Raw genomic sequence first — 23967 nt, 5'->3', positions numbered from 1 at the left:
TGACAAAGTAGGAGCACAGAGAGTGAGCACATGCAGACAAATCCTACAAAGCCCACTATATGGGCATTTACTGGGGAACTTGAGTATACATGAGAGGGTGGCAATAGGGCACCGCAAGAGGAAATAGTCCACAGGGTAGCAATATGGCACGGCAAGGAGAAATAATCCTCAGGGTAGCAACATGGCATAGCAAGGAGAAATAAGGGGTGGAAGCATATAAAGACTCACTCTGTAGAAGTCTGACTGAGCTTAGTAGACGTAGGTGTCATATTTTTGGTGCCTGGGGTTCAGGCAGGGCACTCCATGAAGTACTATAGGCACACGGCAGAGAGGGCAGGCAGGACAATCTGTGGAGAAATCTGGGCACACAGCAGAGAGAGCAAGCATGGCAATTCTTGGAGGACTCCAGGCACACAGCAGGGAGAGCAGACAGGGAAATCCATGAAGCATTCTGGGCACACAGCAGGCAGTTCAATCAATAGAGGACTATAAGCACACAGCAGGGAGGACAGGCATGACAATCCATGGACTTTAAGAACACAGAAATCTTGGGCCTTCACAGGTTCTGGCAGAAAGTGAAAAAGAAGAGTTCCAATGTTCGTAAAGTCCCAGCAGTCCCAATTTCCAGAAAGTAACACACAGTCCTAGACATGTGCAATTCGTTTTTGTCTGAATATAAACTTGGATGAATTTTTGGTTATTTGGATATTCGGATATATCTGAATCTCCGAATTAAATTGTAACAAATTTAGTTGTAATTCATAAAATTTTATTTTTTATAATAGTTTTCTAACAAATTCCACCTTTTTAGAACGTTCGGATCAGTCGAAATTGATTGAAAAATTCAAATTTGGTGTGATAAATAGCTGGATGTTAAGAGGGGGTTTCCCCACTGACAGATGAATTAGAAATGCAGAAAAAAAACAACATACCCCCCTCAAATCTATACCGGGCTCTTCGGGTTTGGTATGGATTTTTTGGGTGAAGGAATAGGGGTACTATGTACTCCATATTCGATCACATGGGGGTGGGATCTGAGAGCCCCCTCTTTAAAGGGGGCTTCCAGATTCCGATAAGTCACTCCCGACACACCCACAAACACTGGGCCAGGTTTGAGAGGAAGAGGCCCTTCATACAGGGTTCAAAGGTAGGGCTCCCTTCTAGAGTACTGTCCAGTTCACCTTCAACTATACTTAAGCTATGCTTCTGCAAACAAATGGTTAGAAAATAATCCTGCACTGCATACAATTCTAATGTGTAAATGAGATGTGAAATTGGTTTGATGGAACAAGACATTTTTGCTATTGCACCTTTCCATCTCCCACCTACCTTGTTCAGATGGCCAAGCAAACTTGACAGATATGCAGTGAAGAACATTTTTTTTTTTTTTTTTTTTTTACTGTGATGCCAACTTGACATTTGATTTGAATGCCTTTAGATATGCTGGAACTCAGAACTCAGAGTCATTGATTGTGAAAGAACATTTATCTGTATCCACGTCACAGTCTAGTACCAGTTAGGACTTTGCTTTTACATGCTATTAAATTATGTTTTGTTATATAAATCATACTCATTTTGGTGTTACAAAATCCACCAAAACCGTTCAGTGGTGATAATATATTATCACTAACCTAATGTAGAAAATATATTGTTCATAGGAAATTCACACTCTCTAAAACTTTAAATGCTCCTTTGGGAATGAGATTCAGCTCAATATATTACATGGAAAAATGATCTCAGTTCTGACTATTCCCAGTTTCTTTTGCACTGTTTTTTTTTTTTTTTTTTAAGAATTTGATAAAAATCCTCTATAACTGCATAGAAGCATATTTTTCTACCCTAACTTATTAGATAACTCTACTAAGCACTAAAGACTCTAATGTCGTCTCATTATAACAATCTTATTTAGCTACTTGTCCTCATCATGCCATGGGTGAGTAGAGCTGAATGCAGAAAAAGCAAGTTATCAAAATACAATGCAAACTTTTATGCTCTGGCATTAACTGTGCTGCCGAGCTTAAGGTCTTGTACACATAAGTTCAATCTTATATAAGAGCAGTTTGTACAGTAAGCATTGCCAAAGCATTTACAAAGCTTTCTGCATGGTTAGAGTAACTTTATTTTACCTTGTAAAGATTAACTCCAGATAAACAGTTAAATAATATTTGAAATACATATAACAGCACTGTTCCTTGTATATCTGCCAGTTTAGGAAATTTGTAGAGCTATATTATGCTGCAATGAGTGCATTAAACAACCAAATGCCACTATCCCTGCCAGCAATGAAGGAAGTGCTTACCTATAAACCCTTCTTTTGATGTAGAAGGACTATAACTACAATACTTTTGATTTATACTATCTTGTGCCAGATTTTTTTTTGGAGCCAGGAGTACCCTAGCACTTCTCATGATCTAACGGAATAATTTTAGTAGTATGTTGTCCTATGATTACTTTTTGTAAACGCTATAAATTTTGCGCAAACCAACCGATAAACGCTTATTGTGATTTTTTTTACCAAAAATAGGTAGAAGAATACGTATCGGCCTAAACTGAGGAAAAAAATATATTTTTTATATATTTTTGGGGGATATTTATTACAGCAAAAAGTAAAAAATATCGCATTTTGTTCAAAATTGTCGCTCTATTTTTGTTTATAGCGCAAAAAATAAAAACCGCAGAGCTGATCAAATACCACCAAAAGAAAACTCTATTTGTGGGAAAAAAAGAACGCCAATTTTGTTTGGGAGCCACGTCGCACGATTGTCTGTTAAAGCGATGCAGTGCCGAATCGCAAAACCTGGCCGGGTCCTTTAGCTGCCTAAAGGTCCGGGTCTTAAGTGGTTAAGCATTATTAAAATCACTGCAACACTTTTTGTGACAATAACTTGCATATTAACCTTTAAAATGAGGACTTTTGATTTTTCATGTTCGTGTCCCATAGACTTTACCGGTGATCGCATGTTCGAACACATTTTTTCCCCGTCCGAACCAAACTGGGGGGGGGGGGGGGGTGTTTGGCTCATCCCTACTCTAGATGTGCAAAGCTGGTAGTGACATACCCAAAAAGACTTGCAGCTTTTTCAAGGCACTGTATATACTGTGTGTGTGTGTGTGTATATATATATATATATATATATATATATATATATATGTATACTTTTTTTTTTTACATAAGGGATTTTATTATTATAAATTAGGGGCCAGATCCACGTAGATAGGCGTAATTTTAAGCAGGCGTAGCATATTGTAGTTACGCTACGCCGCCGCAACTTTGAGAAGCAAGTGCTGTATTCACAAAGCACTTGCGTCTAAAGTTACGGCGGCGTAGCGTAAATGTGCCGGCGTGAGAGCGCCTAAATCAAATGAGGAACAGGGGGCGTTTTTTATGTAAACTAAGCATGACCCCGCGTAAATGACGCTTTTTTCGTACGGCGCATGCGCGCGCATTCTCAGTATCACGTCAAATTTTCAAATTAAATTACGCCCGCTCAATGCCTAGACGACGTAAACGTAATTTATGCAAAGCCCTATTCGTGAACGTTTTACGCAAATGACGTAAAACGCAAAAACTTTGACGCTGGCCCGATGTCCATACTTAACATTGCGTACGCCTCATAGAGCAGGGGTAACGTTACGCCGAAAAAAGCCTTACGTAAACGACGTAAAAAAATGCGCCAGGCGAAAGTACGTTTGAGAATCGGCGTATCTAGCTAATTTGCATACTCTACGCGGAAATCAACGGAAGCGCCACCTAGCGGGTAGCGTAAATATGCACCTAAGATCCGACGACATACTTAGGCCCCATACACACCATCGGATCTGTCTGCTGAAAATGGTCCGCCGGACCGTTTTTAGCGGACAGATCCGCTGCGTCCGGCTGCCGGATTTCTGTCTGATGGTTGTACACACCATCAGACAGAAATCCGTGCGTAAACAATACGCGGCGACGTGGGCGGCCTTGAAGTTTAAAGCTTCCACGCATGCGTCGAATCAGTACGACGCATGCGAGGGATGGCGGTCGGTCGGACGTGTCCGGTGAGTCTGTACAGACGACCGAACACGTCCGATGGACAGGTTTCCAGCGGACAGATTTGTTAGCATGCTAAGCAATTTTTGTCTGCTGGAAACTGTCCGATCCGCCGGACAATTGTCCGCTCGGGACTACACACGACCGGATCTGTCCCCTGAAACTGGTCCGTCGGACCAGTTTCAGCGGATAGATCCGGTCGTGTGTACGGGGCCTAAGACGTATGTCAGTCGGATCTAGCCCACATTCTGGCGTATCTTGTTTTGTGAATACAAAACAAAGATACGCCGGGGGAGCATCCTAGAAGTTACGCGGCTTATCAATAGATACACCGACGTAACTTCTTTGTGGATCTGGCCCGATATATTTACAGCTTCAGACAGCTATTTTTTACATTCTAATTTCAAAGTATATTTCTTACATAAGAACAAATGAAAAATCACAGAAAGATGAAAAAAAAATACTTGAAAATAGATTGAATAAAAAGTTTAGATTCTCCTCTTACACATAGATTAAATAATGCTTGCATACAGTTATTGTGTATTGCTTTGTTATTCTTGTTCAGCGATATTTATACAGAGTATGGCAAAGATATTGGACTGGAAAATTGCTTAACATACTGTGACTGCTATGTAATTGATGTTTTGTCCTCAAGTTTATGTCTTTGAATACAGTGATTCTTCCTGTTTATGGGTCAATCACTACATTGCTTTGTAAAATTAAACCTCAGCATGCTAGATTATTGGTGACTCTTTTACTTCTGTTCTTCAGTTGTTTCTGAAAACTGAATACATAATCTTTTTTAACTTGGTGTGTCACATCCAGAGAAACCATATAAACTTTTTTTAGAGTAAATTATAGTTTAAAATATTAGGCATATTACAAATTGTGCTAAAATTATAGCTTTAAAGTGACCCTGTCATCTCTGTAGACATCCTAGAATAAAGGCAGTGTCAGAAATTAGTGGCACCTGAAGCTACTTTGGAGAGTGAAATAAGGTAAACATGTTTTAACTTTTTTATTTACAGTTTTCCTTTGTTCTGTAACAAGTGAATGCTACACTCTCTCTAAATAAACCAAATACACAATAGCAGATATTAGTAAAAGTTCATAAACAGAATTACACCTCTTTCCAAATACCCCACAATAGAAATCTCTCCAATGAATTACAAAATTTATCAAGAACCAATAACAATAAACCTACACAAACACCAAAATCCATATACAGTGGGGATCGAAAGTTTGGGCACCCCAGGTAAAAATGTGTATTAATGTGCATAACAAAGCCAAGGAAAGATGGAAAAATCTCCAAAAGGCATCAAATTACAGATTAGACATTCTTATAATATGTCAAAAAAAGTTAGATTTTATTTCCATCATTTACAGGAAGGAAGGACGATGAAAATTATCTATACCGTCAGTATATCTAGAAAAGGAAAAATGTTGGAACTGAAATGCTCTGTAAATTCCTTTTATTGCAGAATTGATTTTTGATATGTTATATATGTGATACGTATGCAATTGAAGTATGTTTGTTTGTATAAAATCGATTAAAAAACAATAAAATATATAATAAAAAAAAAAAAGATTGTGGGCTAGATTCAGGTAGCCCTGCGTAATTTAGTGCAGGAGTAACGTATCTCCGATACGTTACGCCACCGTAAATTAGGGCGCAAGTTCCGTATTCATAAAGAACTTGCGCCCTAAGTTACGGCGGCGTAGCGTATGTGGGCCGGCATAAGCCCGCCTAATTCAAATGCGGATGATGTGGGCGTGTTTTATTTAAATTAATGGTGACCCCGCGTATTTTAAGTTTTTTACGTGAAAGAATCCCAGTGCGCATGCTCGAAATTCTGCCGCAAATAGTCATTGCTTTCGACGTGAACGTAAATTACGTCCAGCCCTATTCGCGAACGACTTACGCAAACGACGTAAAAAATTCAAAATTTGACACGGGAACGACGTCCATACTTAACATTGCGTACGCCTCATAATAACAGGAGCAACCTTACGCCGAAAAAGCCTAACATAAACAACGTAAAAAATTCCGCCGGGCGCACGTACGTGAATCGGCGTATCTAGGTCATTTGCATATTCTACGCCGAAAACGACGGAAGCGCCACCTAGCGGCCAGTGTAAATATGCACCCTAAGATACGACGATGTAAGAGACTTACGCCAGTCAGATCTTAGGCTAATGTAGGCGTATCTTGCTTTCTGAATACAGAAAGAAGATACGCTGGCGCAGCTTTGAATTTACGTTGCATATCTATAGATAAGCCGGTGTAAATTCTTGCTGATTCTAGCCCTTTATTTCCATCATTTACACTTTCAGAATTACAGAAAACAAAAAAATGACATCTGTAAAAGTTTGGGCACCCTGCAGAATTTATAGCATGCACTGCCCCCTTTGCAAAGCTGAGACCTGCCAGTGTCATGGATTGTTCTCAATCATCGTCTGGGAAGACCAGGTGATGTCAATCTCAAAGGTTTTAAATGCCCGGACTCATCTGACCTTGCCCCAACAATTAGCACCATGGGTTCCATGGGTTCTTCTAAGCAGTTGTCTAGAAAACTGAAACTGAAAATAGTTGATGCTCACAAAGCTGGAGAAGGCTATAATAAGATAGCAAAGCGTTTTCAGATGTCAATATCCTCTGTTCGGAATGTAATTAAGAAATGGCAGTCATTAGGAACAGTGGAAGTTAAAGCAAGATCTGGAAGACCAAGAAAAATATCAGACAGAACAGCTTGCAGGATTGTGAGAAAAGCAATTCAAAACCCACGTTTGACTGCACGATCCCTCCAGAAAGATCTGGCAGACACTGGAGTTGTGGTACACTATTTCACTATAAAGAGATACTTGTACAAATATGGTCTTCATGGAAGAGTCATCAGAAGAAAACCTCTTCTACATCCTCACCACAAAATTCAGCTTTGCAAATGAACATATAGACAAGCCTGATGCATTTTGGAAACAAGTTATGTGGACCGATAAGGTTAAAATATAACTTTTTGCCCGGAATGAGCAAAGGTACGTTTGGAGAAGAAAGGGCACAGAATTTAATGAAAAGAACCTCTGTCCAACTGTTAAGCATGGGAGTGGATCAATCATGCTTTGGTGTTGTAATGCAGCCAGTGGCACAGGGAACATTTCACGAGTAGAAGGAAAAATGGATTCAATAAAATTTCTGCAAATTTTGGATGGTAACTTGATGCCATATGTGAAAAAGCTGAAGTTAAAGAGAGGATGGCTTCTACAAATGGATAATGGTCCTAAACACACCTCAAAATCCACAGGGGATTACATCAAGAGGCGTAAACTGAAGGTTTTGCCATGGCCTTCCTGACCTCAACATAATTGAAAATCTATGGATAGACCTTAAAAGAGCAGTGCGTGACAGACAGCCGAGAAATCTCAAAGAACTGGAAGACTTTTGTAAGGAAGAATGGGCAGGAATTGAAAGACTCTTGGATGGCTACAAAAAGTGTTTACAAGCTGTGATACTTGCCAAAGGGGGCAGTACAAGATATTAACTCTGCAGGGTGCCCACACTTTTGCAGACGCCATTTTTTTGTTTTCTGTAATTTTGAAAGTGTAAATGATGGAAATTAAATATTTTTTTTTTAAATATATTTTATTGTTTTTTTAATCGATTTTATATACTTCAATTGCATACGTATCACATATATAACATATCACAAATCGATTCTGCAATAAAATGAATTTACAGAGCATTTCAGTTCCAAAATGTTTCCTTTTCTAGATATACTGACGGTATAGATAATCTTCATCGTCCTTCCTATTTATCAAGCCGGCACAACAAAAAACAAAAACAAAACAAAAACAAACAAACCAAAACAAAAACAGAGAAAAAAAAATATAAAAAAATATTCCTCTATTCCGCCTCCGGCAGCGCACAGCCATATTTTCTAGAGCAGACATACACTGACCATGTTGACCATTTTTTATTAAACTTCTCTTCTCTGCCTTGAATAGTAGCACTACCTCTTTCCATAGTATATATTTCAGCTATTTTTTTAAGCCACTGCGAGACAGAGGGAGACGATTCCTGCTTCCAGAGAGCTGATACACATGACTTGACTGCATTCAGAAGGTGAACGGTCATCGAATTACTATATTTACGCCTAGAAAGCTCTGAAAGATGGAGCAAGTATCTGGCTGGTTCAGAACCCAGGTCCTGACCTGTCAGCTGTCTTATCATATCTCGGACCTTGGCCCAGAATGCCTGCGGTTTTTGACACGACCAAAAAATATGGAGAATATTGCCCCCTGCCACACCACAATGCCAGCACATATTCGTCCTTTCCGGATAAATTTTATGCAACAATGATGGGACTCTATACCAACGTGTGAGAATTTTATAACACAGCTCTTGGTACTTAGTAGCCATTGAAGAGTGATGAGTAAAATGTAAAATATATCTCCGCTGCTCTTCAGACAATGTAATGTCTAAATCTCTTTCCCATTTCTGAAGGAATCCCAGGGCATAACCCTCTGACGATTGTACTAACAGTTTATACATCTCAGATACCCCATGTGCTGAGGGAGCTTTTACCAAGCATACATTTTCCACGGGCGTATTCGGACGATCTGACCACTCCTTACGAAAAGGGAACTGAGAAAGTGATTAAGTTGCTGCATCCACCATGGATCCAGTGGTGGATTAAACATCAATTGTATTTCCGCCCTAGTCTTCAGCCTATATTCTTCAAGATAATCACCTAGACAAAATTTACCCTGTCTCACTGTTTGTCTGAAACGGCTATCTGTATATCCAGGGGGAAATGCTGGGTTTCCCAATATTGGATACATCCGGGATATTTCTCCTTCTTCCTTAGAGAAAAAATTGCTTTGTTGTATTACTCGCAGAGTTGCCCCTATCAAAGGATGGTTCCTCAATATGCCAAGTACATTTGGCCTTAACCATGGCACACATTGAAGTGGAATCTTGGTGCACGATTGTTCAATTGCTACCCATGTTTTATATCCCCCATCTTTGCACCACGCCATAACCCTGGCAAGGTGTACTGCCTTATACAGTAGTATCGGTTTGGATCTGGGAATGCCATACCACCCTGGGTTTTAGGCCTGGCCAGAAGATTGTAGGATAGACGTTGGTGTTTTTTTGCCTAGATAAATCTGATAAAAATACTACGCAGTGATTTCAGAAATGGCCCTGGAATAGCTATCAGTAAGGTCTGAAACAGATACAATAACCTGGGCAGAATGTTCATTTTAAGAATCACATTTCTACCCATCCATGTATATGTATCCCCTTATTCCATCTCTCCAGGTCAGCTGACAAATCCCGCATTATCGGTGGAAAATTAGCTGCAAATATTTTGTCTACTGAGGGAGTCAGTTTGACCCCCAGATATGTCGAATAAGATGAAGCCCATGGAAAAGAGAATGAAGCTTGAAGAGCTTTAACCCGCGCAGGAGACAGGGTAATATTTAGCAGTTCCGATTTTTAAATATTAATTTTGAAATTTGAGCAAAATATCGATTAAACTCTTTTAATAGGTTTGGCAATGTGGTCTCTGGATATGTAATAAAAAAAAAAAGTATATCATCTGCAAAAGCCGCAGCTTTATGATCCGTCTTGCCTATTAAAAAACCCAGAATATCCATGCTTCCTCGGACGTATCGCAGAAATGGTTCTAAAGTTAATATAAAAATCAACAGAGATAGCGGACACCCTTGTCTTGTACCATTCCTCAAATTTAAGTATGAGGAGGTTACCTCATTGATTCGAACAGCTGCAGATTGAGCTGAGTATATAGCCTCTATCCATTTACTAAACCCCTCCCCCACCCCGATATGGATTAACGTCTCCCTTAGGAATGTCCAATTCACCCTGTCAAAGGACTTTTCTGCGTCAGAGGATAACAAACACAATGGTATTTTATGCAGATGAGCTAAATGAATGATATTCAAGGCTCTAGTAGTGTTATTCTTTGCCTCCTTCGTTGGTACAAACCCGGCCTGATCAGGGTGGATGATATCCTGAAGGTGAGATTATAATCTTGACGCTAATAAACGTGTAAAAATGTTTAAGTCTACATTTAGTAGGGAGATTGGCCGATAGTTCATACAATGAGCATGGTCCTTACCTTCCTTGGGAATCACAGTAATGTGTGCCCTTAGGGTGTCTATTGGTATAGGCCGTTCTTCCAAAATGGAATTAAATGCCTTAATAAATCTAGGAGATAAACATGAAGCAAATGCCCTGTAATATGCTGTTGTATACCCATCTGGGCCTGGGGCTTAATGAGGTTTAAGCATCTTAATCACCCTCATATATTCCTCTGACGAAACTGAAGCGTTTATTAATTCAGCGGCGTCTTCAGATATTGATGGTAGCCCCGACGAAGAGATATATTCCCAAACTAATTGTCGCTTTTAAGCCATCTGCTCAGTGGATAGGTTTGTCGGTAGATTATATAAGGACACATAGTACTCTCGGAAAACTTCTGCAATTTCCCTGGATATATATTTACGTTTCCCACTGTCAGAATCGATAAATGGAACATAGGGCCTAATCCTCAAAAACCCTGCCAATGACATTTATACAGCAATCCGTGGCTATTTTTAGCTCTGGTCGCTGTATAAATTCAATGGTCCCAAAAAGTATTGAAAGTGTCTGATCTGGCTGAAAATGCCTGACTCCATTGCCTGTGACATCACAGTCCTTACTGCTGCCTCTGTCCATCCCAGACTGCACACTCCCAGTCTTCTCAGGCGTGCCCAGGGCCGGACTGACCATCGGGCACTTTGGGCACGGACTGGGGGCCCCATGACAGCTTCCAATTCGATCTAGCCGTCAATCACAGCTAGCCGACGGGTAGACCGTTCCCAAATCACTGCTCTCTACTAAGAGACTGCTGCGTGGGAAGCGGCTGTAAACATACCTCTCGTGATGCGCTCTTCCTCCCCGCGGGCCCCTCCTCTCTCGTCTGTCCGAGGTGATGACAAATGCAAGCACCTGGAGTGGACGAGAGGGAAGGAGGGGCCCGTGGGGAGGAAGAGCGCATCACAAGAGGTATGTTTACAGCCGCTTCCCGCGCTACTCTGCATGTAGGAAGTAAAGTGCACTAGTGCAGCAGCTTGTATGCTGCTCTGTGACCCAAATTCCTGAATGCTGCCCCTTGCCCTATAGTCTGCTTATACCCTGCTCTCTGCCCCATGCCCTGTAGTCTTCCCATACCCTGCTCTCTACCCCATGCCCTGTAGTCTGCCCCCATGCCCTGCTTTCTGCCCCATGCCCTGATGTCTGCCCATGCCCTGCTCTGTGCCCCCATGACCTGATGTCTGCCCATGCCCTGCTGTCTACCCTATGCCCTGCTCCGTGCCTCATGCCCTGCTATCTGCCCCCATGCCCTGCTCTTGGCCCCCATGCTCTGATGTGTGCCCCGTGCCCTGCTGTCTGCCCCATGCCCTGCTGTCTGCCTCCATGACCTGCTCTGTGCCCCCATGCCCTGATGTCTGCCCCATGCTCTGATGTCCTGCTGTATACCCTATGTCCTGATGTCCACCCCCATGCCCTGTATTCCCCATGCCTTGCTCTGTGCCCCCATGCCCTGATATCTACCCTATGCCCTGCTCCGTGACCCCATGCCCTGCTGTCTGCCCCATGCCCTGCTGTCTACCTTCTTGCCCTGGTGTCTGCCCCCATGCCCTGCTCTTTACCCCCATGCTCTGATGTGTGCCCCCATGCCCTGATGTCTGCCCCATGCCCTGCTGTCTGCCTCCATGCCCTGCTCTGTGCCCCCATGCCCTGATCTGTGCCCCCATGCCCGATGTCAGCTCCATGCTCTGATGTCTACCCCATGCCCTGCTCTGTACCCCCTTGCCCTGCGCCGTGCCCCCATGCCCTGCTGTCTACCCTATGACCTGCTCTGTGCCTCCATGCCCTGCTGTCTTCCCCATCCCCTGCTGTCTGCCCCATGCCCTGCTCTTTGCCCCTATGCCCTTATCTTTGCCCCCATGCCCTGCTGTCTACCTTATGCCCTGCTCCATACCCCCATGTCCTGCTGTCGGCCTCCCTGCCCTGCTCTGTGCCCCCATGCCCTGCTCTGTGCCCCCATGCTCTGATGTGTGCCCCATGCCCTGCTGTGTGCCCCCATGCCCTGCTGTCTGCCCCTTGCCCTGGTCTGTGCCCCCATGCCCCATACCCTGATGTCTGCACCACACCCTGCTCTGTGCCCCATGGTTTGCTGTCTGCCCCATGCCCAACTGTCTGCCCCATGCCCTGCTGTGCCCCATGCTCTGATGTCTGCCCCATGCCCTGCTGTCTGCCCCATGCCCTGCTGTGTCCCCATGCCCTGCTTTGTGCCCCCATGCCCTGATGTATGCCCCCATGCCCTGCTGTCTGTCCCTATGCCCCGCTGTCTGCCCCATGCCCCCATGCCCTGGTCTGTGCCCCTATGCCCTGATGTCTGCTCCATGCCTTGGTCTGTGCCCCCATGCCCTGGTCTGTTCCCCATGCCCTGATGTCTGCCCCATGCCATTCTCTATGCCCCCATGCCCTGATGTCTGCCCCGCACCCTGCTCTGTGCCCCATGGCCTGCTGTCTGGCTCATGACCAGCTGTCTACCCCATGCTCTGATGTGTGCCCAATGCCCTGCTCTGTGCCCCATGCCCTGATGTCTGCCCCCATGCCCTGCTGTCTGCCCCTATGCCCTGCTGTGTGCCCCATGTCCTGTGCCCCCATGCCCTTATGTCTGCTCCATGCCCTGGTCTGTGCCCCCATGCCATGATGTCTTCCCCATGCCCTGCTCTATGCCCCATGGCCTGCTGCCTGGCCCATGCCCAGCTGTCTACTCCATTCCCAGCTGTCTACCCCATGCCCTGCTGTATGCCCCATGATGTGCCCTGTGATGTGTCCCATGACCTACTGTGTACCCCGTGATATGCCCTACTGTGTGCCCCATGATGTGCTATACTGTGTGCCCTTGTGGTGTGCCCCATGATGTGTCATACTGTGTGCCCCATGCCCTACTATGTGCCCCACTATGTGCCCAATTCCCTCCTGTGGGCCTTGTGATGTGTCCTGAGCCCTACTGTATGCCCCATGATGTGCCCTGTACCCTGCTGTTTGCCATATGATGTGCCCTGCTGTGTGAACCCTGATGCATTTTTCAGTGCCCCATATTGTGCTCTTCTGTGTGCACCATACTGTGCCCTATATGTGCCCTCTTGCCCCCATGTAATATGCCTTGCTATGCCTCATAATGTGCCCTGCTGCGCCCCATAATATGAGATTTTATCCCTCCTAATGTGCTCTGCTGTGCCCCTGTCATGGACGACCTTCCAGTGTCAGGAGAATCCGTTCCCGGCGCGTGCGCGTTGGTGCGCGTCTGCCCGCGCATGCGCGTGTCGGTATACGCATGCGCGCGCGTCGGGTGCGCGCGCACGTTGACAGTGTTTGGCGCCAAGACTTCCTATATAAACAGTCTGATCCCTCACCAGCTTGCTGTCCTGTCTGCAGCGTTTCCCTGGAGAACCTGCATCTGTATACCTGTTGTTTCCTGATTACCTGACCCGGCTTCCACTGACCTCTCCTGTTTGCAACCCGCCTCTGACCCCGGCTACGTCTGACCTCCGCACCTGCTTAACCCCTGGCTCTGTCTTTGCCCGCCTGTTATACCGACCCGGCCTGAACCTTGACTACCCCTTTGGACTTTGCTCTGGCTCTGATCTGCTCATCTGTGTTGACCCGGCTTGCCTGACCTGCTTAATTCCTGTTCCACAAGTGCCACTCCGTTGCTCCAGCCTGATGCCAGCATCCTGTCAGGACCTCAGGTTGCTTCATCCTGCTTCCGCTTCCAGCGACTACCCAGTCAACTACCAGGCACTTGTGCCCCTCTGTACACTTGACCCCCTGTCTGCTCTACCAGGGGCTCCTGAGTCAGAGGCTTACAAGAGGCCGCTCCCTGCACATTGGGCTCCCATCACCAGGTACGTGACAGCCCCTTAATGTGACCTCATGTAATATGCCCTGCTGTGTCCCATTATGTGCCCTCTTGTCCCCATGTAATATGCCCTGTAATGTGCTCTGTTGTGCCCCATAATGTGCCCTTATGTCCCTTTGTAATATACTATGCTGTACCCCATAATGTGCCCTCCTGCTCCATGTAATGGTCCTTGCTGTGCCCCTCTGCCTACCCCCTGTAATGTACCCTATAAAGTTCCCTGCTGCCCCCCTATGTAATGTGCCCTACTGTCACCCCCCCCCCCACAACCTGTAATGTTCCCCATAATGTGCCCTGCTGCTCTCCATGTAGTGTGCCCTCCTGCCCTCCCCACAGACATATTGTTCCCTCCTGATCCCCTGTGCTATGACCTGCTGACTTCTATACTTTGCCATGGTTACCTTATGCTCTGCCCTGCTGCCCCTTGTGCACTTTTTATATCAAGTTCAAACCAGAATTGAGGTGTCCACGCAGTGCAAGCTGGGGGTGGGGCTTTGTGTGGGTGTGGCTTGAGTGTGGGCAGGGACACAGGGGGTCCCATGATCTCCTGTTACCCGAGGGCCCCATGAGTTTTCAGTCCACCCCTGGGCGTGCCTCCTCAGTCCTCCTGACTGTGCCTGTCACTCATCAACCCTCCTGGCTACACACCCAAATCCCAGGCCCAAGGTCAACCCCTAGAATGGGGAGCACCCTCCAACCCCCTGACAGCCTAACACTCCATCCTCATTTCTTCCACCCAACAACTCCTCCCGAGCTGGGCTGACCCTGAGTATAAGGAGGCCTGCCCCCTGCCAATCCTAGATGGGGATTGATCAGGGCTCCCTGAGACACCTTAGACAGCTCCACCTCTCTTCCCCTCTAGAACCCAGAGGGTGGTAACTGAGAAGTGATGCTATCTGTGAGTCACCAGCCTACTCTGAGCCACTCCCAGTCCACACATATCAAAACAAACAGACTCAGCTTCAAACTAGGCCCACCCAAATTTACCTGTACTCACCAAAAATCTACCTCTAGCAGCTACCTAAGTAGAGGGTGCTACATTGGAAAAAAAACTTTTCAATCACTTTAAATGCTTCCGCATAACCCCATCAAGAAACCACAGAGATGAGAGTGTCAGAGTGTATAAATATATCTTTATTAAAATAATTTAAAGAAAAACAATTAATCTAAATCAGCTTATAAGTCAAGTACTCAAACCCAGCACAAGGAAAACAACAGCAATTAGATGTGCTGGACCCCATACCCTCCCTTCTTGTATCATATGTCAGTGCTTGCAGCCAACCCTCACGTCCATGGCAGTGGCGGCTGGTGCTCAAATTTTTTTTGGGGGGGGCAAACAAACAAACAAAAAAACAATTGCAGCCTCACTGTGCCCATCAAATGCAGCCAATGTGCCATCAATTGTCGCCACTGTGCCATCAATTGTCGCCACTGTGCCATCAATTGTCGCCACTGCGCCATCCATTGTCGCCACTGCGCCATCAATTGTCGCCACGCCTTCAAATGCAGCCACTGGGCGATGCAACGCAGCCACTGTGCCATCATTTATCGCCACTGTGTCCATCAATTGCCACCACTGTGCCATGCCATCAAACACAACCACTGTGCCATCAATTGTCGCCACTGTGCCATGCCAAACACAGCCACTGTGCCATGCCATCAATTGTCACCACTGGGCCCATCAATTGTCACCACTGTGCCCATCAATTGTCGCCACTGTGCCATCAATTGTCGCCACTGCGCCATCCATTGTCGCCACTGCGCCATCAATTGTCGCCACGCCTTCAAATGCAGCCACTGGGTGATGCAACGCAGCCACTGTGCCATCATTTATCGCCACTGTGTCCATCAATTGCCACCACTGTGCCATGCCATCAAACGCAACCACTGTGCCATCAATTGTTGCCACTGTGCCATGCCAAACACAGCCACTGTGCCATGCCATCAATTGTCACCACTGTGCCCATCAATTGTCACCGCTGTGCCCATCAATTGTCACCACTGTGCCATCAAACTCAGCCACTGTGCCATGCCATCAATTGTTACCACTGTGCCCACATCTATTGTTACCACTGTGCCCACATCAATTTTTACCACTGTGCCCACATCAATTGTCACCACTGTGCCATGCCCGGGGTCCCCATTCCCGCTGGAGTTCCAGAGCCCAGTGCCTGTGCCCAGTGACTTGTCTTGGGCACTTGGCTCCACTAATTCACCTCCACTGCAGGGGAGAATACACTGCAAGGGGTTACATTGGGTGCATTTATACAGTTAGGTTTACAATGGGGCAATACACTACGGGGAGTACACTAGGGGGATTTACATGGGAGGGGGGGGGGATTCACACTGGGGGATTTACACTTAGGGAAGTACACTGAGGATTACACTGGGGAGGACAGCTGACAACAGGGTGAGTGTGCTGGTGGAGGGAAGGTGGGCAGAGGAAATAGAAGCAAACAAGGCAGCTTATGGTGTCAGCTTGTGTAAGTTCAGTGACAAGCAGCAGCCCCCCTCCCCTCCCCCCCTAGTTCACTCCGAGTCCTGTCATTACGTTTCAGTGACAAGCAGAAGTAGCAGCCCCCCTCCCCCAGTTCACTCCGAGCTCTGTCATTACTTTTCAGTGACAACTGACAAGCAGCAGCAGCAGAAGCCTCCCTCCCCCCCCCCCAGTTCACTCCGAGTCCTGCCGCCCAGACCCACTCCGCTCCGGATCAGCAGTGTGCACTGGCAACAGCTTCAGGTCCCCCCCACCTTAATGTGCCGATCAGACGTCTGATCGGCACATTGGGGTGGGGGGGGACCCAAAGCTGTTGCGAGTGCACACTGCTGATCCGGATCGGAGTGTGGCGGCGGGAATAGGAGTGAACTCCGGGTGGGGGGAGGGGGGGCCGCCGCTTGTCACTGGCAGTACTAGCACCGACTCCGCAGAGAAAAGTATTCAGCTGCGATGGGGCTCGGTGGTGGTGGCGGGGCTGGCAGGCAATGGATGCGGGGGTGCTGCTGGTGCTGGGCTGGGGGATGGAGCCGGTCTGTTCCTTACCTACAATGGTTGGCGCCGCTCCTCTATGATACCCCCACACACGCTCCAGATATCACCAGAATACCGGAAGTGATGTAATATTAATGGCACTGCCCACTGACCTCTCCTCCGGTCCCCGCCGAGCCAATCCCATGACAACACCATGCATGCTAGCAAATGAAAGGACAGTGGGAATGTGTGCGGGCGCACAGCTTGCGCCCTGCACACGCCCTAAACACGGGCAAATCAGCTTCCCAGCCTGCAATCAGCTGATTGCAGGCTGGGAAGCTTCCCATAGACCGCCGCATGTCCGGCGCCTGGTCACTCTTAAAGTGACATTTTTTTTTTTACAGCTTGGGGGGGCGGCGCCCGACCGCCCCCTATGGACGGGCCGCCACTGGTCCATGGTGACATCACAGTACCTTGCCCTTTTCAGTGCATTTCATCTCTCTGGTCATCATTAGGAGCAGTTATGACAGAATGAATGACATGCTCTTCTCCCCTATTCAAAGATCATGCTGAATGGAGAATAGGAATGGTCAATAGTTGTCAGAACTTCCTAAATTTAAACCAAGGAAATTAATGTACAGCACCAGAAGTTCAGCATGATGAAGAGGACCAGTCATCACTGGAGAGAAGATTTCCATACTAAGGATCAATCAGCAAGATATGGGATACACTTAATTGCAGGTAAGTTAGGTGTTTGAAACTGTAGACAAAATAAATAACTAAACCTAAGCTTTAATAAGTAAGCCTAATGTTCAATATAGTATGTACAATATTATAGAGTTGTTAACCTTTTCTAATAAAAACATTTAGTGGCTTTTTAGAACTGAAATAGAAGTGGCATTATTTAATGCTTTTTAGGCTTATTTAGTCAGTAACAGCTTTTAAAGAAAAAATGTAAAAGCTTCTGTCATGTGTGGAATGTAAAGAAAATCCTCTAACAGAGACTTTGGCCCAGATTCTCAAAGGCGTTACAACGGCGCAACACCATTTGCGCCGTCGTAACTTCTCATCTGGCCCCGGGTATCTATGCGACTGATTCTTAGAATCAGTTACGCATAGATACCCATTAGATCTGACAGGCGTAAGGCTCTTACGCTGTCAGATCTTAAAAGCAATTTTTTTTCCCGCCGCTAGGTGTCGCATCGTCGTTTTCCCCGTCGTCTATGCAAATGAGGTAATTACGCGAGATTCCCGAACATACGCGCGGTCGAAGCTGAGAATTTACGTTGTTTCCGTAGCGTACGTGACGCGTAAGGTTGCCCCTGCTATTAGGAGGGGCAACCAATGTTAAGTATGGCCGTCTTTCCTGCGTCGAATTTAAAAGAAAATACGTTGTTTGCGTAAGACGTCCGTGAATGGCGCTGGACGCCATTTACGTAAATGTCTAAGCAAATGACGTTGGGGCGATGTCATTTAGCGCAATGCACGTCGGGTAATTTACCCGACGGAGCATGCGCAGTACGCTCGGCGCGAGAGCGCGCCTAATTTAAATGGTGCCCGCCCCATTTGAATTGGGCGGGCTTGCGCCGAGCGATTTAACGATACACCGCCGCAAGTTTACAGGTAAGTGTTCTGAGAATCAGGCTGTAAACCTGTAAACCTGCAGCGGTGTAACGTAAATCACATACGTTACACTGCCCAGGAGCAACATAAATGTATGAGAATCTGGGCCTAAGTCTGTAGAATGCAAAAATATGTTCTAGGATAGAAAACATAGTTCAAGGATCTGAATAGTGAAATGCAAAATAAGATGTGGGACCAGGCAAGGCAAGGGAGCACTTCCACACTGATGTGAACTACATGAAGGATTTGAAGCAAAAAGTAGGTGGTTTACTGTATCAAAAGCTGCTGAAAGATCAAAGCGGATTAGTGCATGGGCCTTGAGACAGAAATAATAAGTTTGTTAGTAACTTTAGCAAATTTAGTTTCAGTCGAATGTGCAGTAGTGAAGCCTGTCTGAAGGGGATCAAAGGGGATATAAGAATTAAAGAAAAAGACCATTTATGAAAGCATTTTGGCTTTCTTTGCACAGTTTTAAGGCAAATGGTTGGCAAGAAATTCAGTTAGGTCAAAGGTAGATTACATAAACTGTTTAAAAAAAAAAATGTCATTGTTATTTTATATTCTTAAATGAACAAATAAGTGTTTGTCACAGTTTTGCCACTGCCACTAACAGTGCAGGCTTTCCTGTTCTGATCAGTCAATCACTAAAAATCAAAACCAGAATTATTTTTGTTATGTTAATTACTCGTGACCCCAAGTAAATGCACCGTCCGTGAAAGTATCCCAGTGCGCATGCTCGAAATCATGCTGCAATTAGTCAATGCTTTCAACGTGAATGTAACTTACGCACAGCCCTATTCCCGAACGACTTACGCAAACGACGCAAAATTCGATGCTGGCCCGACGTCCATACTTAACATTGGCTACGCCTCATACAGCAGGGGTAACTTTGCAACGGAAAAAGCCTTTCGTAACGACGTAAAAAAAAATGCGCCGGGCGGACATACGTTTCTGAATCGGCGTATCTATCTCATTTGCATATTCTACGCGGAAGTCTAGCGCCCCTAGCAGTCAGCGTAAATATTGCACCCTAAGATACGACGACGTAGGAGACTTAGCCGCTCGTATCTAGGCAACATTGAGGCGTATCTGATTCTATGAATCAGGCGCCGAGATGCGACGGCCCGCATTCGGAGTTACGGCGGCGTATCTGGAGATACGCCGACATAACTCCTTTCTGAATCCGGGCCATACATTTTAAAGAACAGTAGAAAATCAACCATATATCTTATGAGATATATTATCATAGATTAAATGAAAAGGTAAAGAAGGACCATACATTATAATAATGAATATGAAACTAAGTCTCAGGATATTTTCATATAAAGCAAAACGTGGGCACTATGGTCCCAAAAACAACTTTAAGGACCAACAGAAAATTATTAATTAAATCAAGGTGGTCTTATTAACCGGACATAATTCAATAACCCATTATCGTTTTAAATTTTTCAGAATGAATATGAACCAGGCAAGCTAAATTTTTTGATATCTGCTCAAACGTGTGTCATGGCCACAGTATCACATACCTGGTGACAACTGGAATGTTGTGGAGGCCTCTCTTGCACCTCCTGCCCAACACCCTGGAAAGTGGAGACAGAGTGTGAGGGCACAGAGTGGCACAAGTACTGGAGTAGCTGGCTGGTAAAGTCTGCTCTTAGAGGGATGAAGCTGGGGGTTGCAGTTCTAAGAACTGGATACTGAAGCAGCTTTACACCAGAGCAAGAGATGGTGTGAATAAACCAGCCTATACAGATGACCATGTAGTTGCCATCATCCCTTGAAAATTGTAAGTATGAAAACCTCTAGGGTTGGGATTATGTGGGCAACAAAAATAATCAAAAAATACATAGAAAAAATATAAATGTATTATACAAAGGTAGAAAAAAACATAACAATACAGTATCACATCATAAAAAAGATAACAGGCATACGAATGACAGAAAGACACAATGCCACATCTCAAAGTTCCCCAACAGGGGTAGAGTGGAAAAGTGGTTAATATCCATATCAGACCTGAAGGGCCTGGTATGGAATTTGGGGGGACCCCCACACAATTTTTATTTATTTTTTGGTTCAGGGTTCCCCTTAATATTCATACCAGACCAAAGGGCCTGGTAATGGACTGGCTCCCCGCCGTTTATCTCAATGATTTTTATCTGTATTGCAAAAACCAGACGATTCATTACAGCCGCGATCAGTTTTAAATTACTTTATTCCTTTAGAAATTAAATTTCGCTATTCTAAACACAGGAAAAATGTGACACTTTACAGGCATACTATAGACACCACCCCCAGGCATAACATTTAAAGGAATAACTTTTATTGTTTCACTTTAAGCATTAATAAAAACAATGGGCCAGATTCACAGTGAGAGTACGCCGGCGTATCTACTGATATGCCGGCGTACTTTCAAATTTGCAGCGTTGTATCTTTATTTTGAATTCTCAAACAAAGATACGACGACATTTGGCTAAGATCCGACAGGCATAAGGCTTCGTACGCCTTCGGATCTTAGGATGCAATACTTCGGCGCCCGCTGGGTGGAGTTTGCATAGTTTTCTGCGTCGCGTATGCTAATTAGCTGTTTACGGCAATCCACGGAGCTACGCGCGCTTGTCGCATTCTCTTACGTCGGCTTTTCCCGTCGTAAAGTTACGCATGCTATTTCAATGGCTTATATTTAGACTAGCAATGTTAAAGTATGGCCGTCGTTCCCGCGTCGAATTTTGAATTTTCTTTTCCGCGTAAGTCGTACGGGAATAGGAAAGGACGTAACGCACGTCGCCGTTCAAAAAATTACATCGGTGCGACGTCATTTCGCGCAAAACACGGCGGGAAATTACAAAACGGAGCATGCGCAGTACATTCGGCGCAGGAACGCGCCTAATTTAAATGATACACACCCATTTGAATTAGGCGGGCTTGCGCTGTACGGATTTACATTACGCCACCGCAAGTTTACAGGCAAGTGCTTTGTGAATCAAGCACTTGTGCTGAAATCTTGCGGCGGTGTAACGTAAATGGAATACGTTACACTGCCGGAATTCTACGTGAATCTGGCCCATAGCTCCCAAAAAAATGGCAGTTTTTAAAACTTTTTTTACATTGATACATGTCCCCTGGGGCAGGACCGAGGTCCCCAAACACTTTTTGATTTTTCATGTTAATCTTCCATAGACTTTTAAACGGTGTTCCGCGGCTTTCGAATTTGGGCATAATGTTCGCTATTTGGCGAACAGGCGATCACCCAATGTTTGAGTCGAACTTAAGTTCGACTCAAACATCGGGCTCATACCTAGTTGAGAGCATATATCAAAAATAATCATTGGTATTGGTATGCTGCAATGTAATAAATGTTGCTGTGCTTGGGGGGTGGGTGGGCTTGTCCAGTCACGCATCGGCGCCACGCTGGATGCTGCTCTTGTGGCATCGCCATTGACGCCATTACGCCTTCATCCCTCTTCATCTGATGCTGTGCTTGTGGAGGGGATGACATATCGTTGGTATGGGTGGCGGCTGCCGCTCTAGACGTGGGTTTCCCCTCATTCCAGTCACGCAAGCGTGACGCTGGGGGAGTGTCCCTGGGGTGACCTGGGATCCCTCATAGCTCCCCACGTGGTCTGAGCATCCTCACTGTACGCTGTTTGCTGATGCCAGGTTCCCCACTACACCTCACCATTTGAAGTATGGTTCTGACATTTATCAGGTAATTTTTTTTGTTTGTTTTTTAGTTGGAGATAGTGGCTCCATCTTTATAATTATTTCAACCACTCACCTCTCTACACATATATTATATATAGGTGCTCATCACATAACACATGCCCTTACTCTACACTTTAACATTCTCCCTTCACCTTCAATAATACTCCCAGAACTGTTTAACACAGTATTATCCCACCTTTAGTTTCACCTTACATTATAATGCTCATCACTTGGAGCTTATATAATTGCACACTTCTTACCTTCCCTACACTTTCTTCCCTCATATTTCCTTAGACACTTCCAAAGCCACCTCCCAGCATCATCTACAGTGCCAGAGTGGGCTTTAACATCCCATTGGAGGTTCAATGTTGGGGTCCGGTTTCCTTGGGGCTCCTCATCCCCTCAGCTCCCGGGCGGGATGCAGGGTGATTTCCGCCGGTATGGCGCCACCAGCACATTGAGTGCTTTAATGTGTAAGTATAAGGCAGGATTATCTCCTTCCTCCATATCCTTTTTGTTTTCTTTCCCCCTATATTATTTTTTACCCCAATTGGAGAGTCTTAAATAAATTTTTACTGGCTCTCATGCACATATAATATTTTTTTCAGATTATATGCATTGCTCCTGATGAGGCGATATAGTCGCCAAAACGCATCGAGCCAACGGGCCATTCCAATCTATAGGCCACCCTAGATGCACTACGTTATCATATATGATGAGATCTAGCAAACATTTTTTATATCTGATGTTAACTTATGTCTTTGGCCAATATATTTGTATAACTTGTGTTAATTTTATTAAATTTGCTTTTTTAAACTGATCCATTGTTCCACTTATGTGCCTCATTCAAAGTCCCGAACCTTCTCCCTTTTGTTACTGTAATACATGTTTGCTTTTGGGTTTAATACTGCTTTAACCAGTTCCCGACCCCCGCATGTACATATACGTCCACAATATGACACGTACAGGCACATGGGCGTACAGGTACGTCCTCGCCTATTAGCGGGTGGGGGGTCCGATCGGGACCCCCCCCGCTACATGCGGAGGTCGGGTCCGCTCGGGGAGCCAACCGGAGACCACGGCGCGGCTATTTGTTTATAGCCGCTCCGTCGCGATCGCTCCCCGGAGCTGAAGAACGGGGAGAGCCGTGTGTAAACACGGCTTCCCCGTGCTTCACTGTGTCGGCGCATCGATCGCGTCATTCCCTTTATAGGGAAGACACGATCGATGACGTCATTCCTACAGCCACACCCCCCAACAGTTGTAAACACATACTAGGTGCACCCTAACTCCTACAGCGCCCCCTGTGGTTAACTCCCAAACTGCAACTGTCATTTTCACAATAAAGAATGCAATTTAAATGCATTTTTTGCTGTGAAAATGACAATGGTCCCAAAAATGTGTCAAAATTGTCCGAAGTGTCCGCCATAATGTCGCAGTCACGAAAAAAATCGCTGATCGCCGCCATTAGTAGTAAAAAAAAAAAAATTTATAAAAATGCAATAAAACTATCCCCTATTTTGTAAACGCTATAAATTTTGCGCAAACCAATCGATAAACGCTTATTGCGATTTTTTTTACTAAAAATAGGTAGAAGAATACGTATCGGCCTAAACTGAGGAAAAAAATGTTTTTATATATGTTTTTGG

The sequence above is a fragment of the Rana temporaria genome, chromosome 9 (assembly GCF_905171775.1).
Source record: "Rana temporaria chromosome 9, aRanTem1.1, whole genome shotgun sequence".
NCBI classification, from domain to species: Eukaryota; Metazoa; Chordata; class Amphibia; order Anura; family Ranidae; genus Rana; species Rana temporaria.
The sequence above is the reverse complement of the archived record's forward strand: the minus strand, read 5'-3'. Positions refer to the sequence as shown.